We start from the raw sequence: 2,003 nt of genomic DNA, 5'->3' as shown, positions 1-2,003 counted from the left end.
GTCCCTGTGCTTTGCTAAGCTTGTTCTAAGTAGGTGCTTTCGACCACTGAGCCATCTCACCAGCCCCTAAACATTTTTATTTCTGTAGAGTCTTAGCTATGGATGTGGCAGGAGGAGTGGGAGAGGTTCTTTCAGTCCAAGGGTCTTTGTGATGTTGGTCTTTTGTTAGGAAACACACAGGCTTCATTAATTTGGTAAACTAATGACAGTGTTTAGTCTCTCTCTGCTAGAGCAACAAGGTAAGCATCAATCTCTGCTTCTGTAAGAATCTTTAGGATTTTCAACTGTAACCACTCCAACTTCTATTTCTGAAGGTTTGAAATCAGTTGAGAGGAGAGTAGACAGGCATGTAATTGCAGTTTCCATTGTCTGTTCAAATGTTCAGTTTCTTCTTCACTTTGTTTTTTCAAGGAAGATGGTTGACAGTTTGTTTCACACTTGCTGCAGTGGCTTAAACCCACAGTAGTAGCCTGCAGCATCACACTTGTGCAATTTGGGGGCCTTGTTCTTCATTGATAACAATTAAGATCATACAACAGGGGCTGGTGAGATGACTCAGTGGTCTAAAGCACCTACTTAGAACAAGCTTAGCAAAGCACAGGGACTGCGATTCAATCCCCCAGCACCACATGCCAGCCAGCCCTGCCCCCAGGTGGGCTGAGCTGGCCACACATACACACACACACACACACACACACACACAAATAAATTAAAAAAAAATTAAAAAAAAAACATATAACAACAAAGTGGCCTCAGTTTAGCGTTCTGTGTGTAAACTTCAGAAATATCAACTCTTTTACACAGTATATTTTACTTGGTAGAGCCCACTGTTGGGTGAAAAAATGGTAATGTGGTGGTCAAACCCAACACTGGAACCACAAAATATGTTGGTGTATTCACTACAAGCAGTCTTTGGGTTGCTTAACTCCCATACTAGGTATGTGAAGGAATGTAATCTTAACAAGTAATGTATCAGTAAGTACAAAGTACTGTGGTATATATCAAGGATTTTGCAACAGGCTTTGATTGGGGAACGCTTGGTGAGTGTAAAAAACAAAAGAAGTTTGAGGTTAACCGGGGGAAGAAGATGGAAGTCAATCTAGGGGCAGCTTGTCTTGGTCTGGATCCCCACTTCATTCTGACTCCATGCCATAATGACCTGGCAGACTTTCTCATGGGTGCAGATCCATTTTAGTTTTTAACTTGAATTGCAAGTTCTGTATTTTCTAACTTTTCTTGTTTCAATTAAGATAGTACTTATTGGATCCTTTGTTTATTTGATATAATAAAAACCATATATAGAAAGAATACTCTGTCACTAAGTTGTGTCTAGAAACTTTTTTTTTCTCTTTATTTTTTTTTTTTTGGTGGAACCGGGGATTGAACTCAGGCCCTTCTTGCACTTGCCAGGGAAGTGCTTAATTCTACTGAGAGCTATTTCCTGGCCACATGTTTTTATCTTAAAGAGAAAAACACTTCCTTTTCTGCCAAAACTGCCATCTTCCAGTAATTTGCCAAAATGACTAACACAAACGGCAAGAGGAGGGCAACCTGGTATATGTTTTCCAAGCTTTTCAGAAAACATGGGGTTGTTCCTTTGGCTACATACATGCGAATCTACAAAAAGGGTGATATAGTAGACATCAAGGGAATGGGTACTGTGCAAAAAGGAATGCCTCACAAATGTTACCATGGCAAAACGGGAAGAGTCTAGAGCATTATCCAGTATGCTGTTATCATTGTTGTAAACAAGCAAGTTATAGGTAAGATACTTGCCAAGAGGATTAATGTGCGTATGAAGCATATTAAACACTCAAAAAGTTGTGATGGCTTCCTAAAACATGTCAAGGAAAATGATCAGAAAAAGAAGGAAGCCAAAGAGAAAGGTACCTGGGTTCAGCTGAAATGCCAGCCTGCCCCTCCCAGGGAAGCGCACTTTGTGAGGACCAATGGAAAGGAACCTGAGTTGTTGGCACCCATTCTCTATAAATTCATGGCATAAA

At 40.4% G+C, this 2,003-nt stretch overlaps 1 protein-coding gene and 1 pseudogene across 1 annotated transcript in view; both read left to right on the top strand.

The window, feature by feature from the left end:
* Positions 1–2,003, top strand: part of Mga (MGA, MAX dimerization protein) — a 168,699-nt gene that overhangs the window by 11,585 nt on the left and 155,111 nt on the right. The gene's annotated exons all lie outside the window — the stretch shown is intronic.
* LOC105741950 lies at positions 1,502–2,002 on the top strand (annotated as a pseudogene).

Source organism: Octodon degus, unplaced genomic scaffold, assembly GCF_000260255.1.
Source record: "Octodon degus isolate 3935 unplaced genomic scaffold, OctDeg1.0 scaffold00002, whole genome shotgun sequence".
In the NCBI taxonomy this organism is placed as follows: domain Eukaryota; kingdom Metazoa; phylum Chordata; class Mammalia; order Rodentia; family Octodontidae; genus Octodon; species Octodon degus.
Note: the sequence above shows the minus strand (reverse complement) of the source record. Positions and strands in the feature narration are given on the sequence as shown.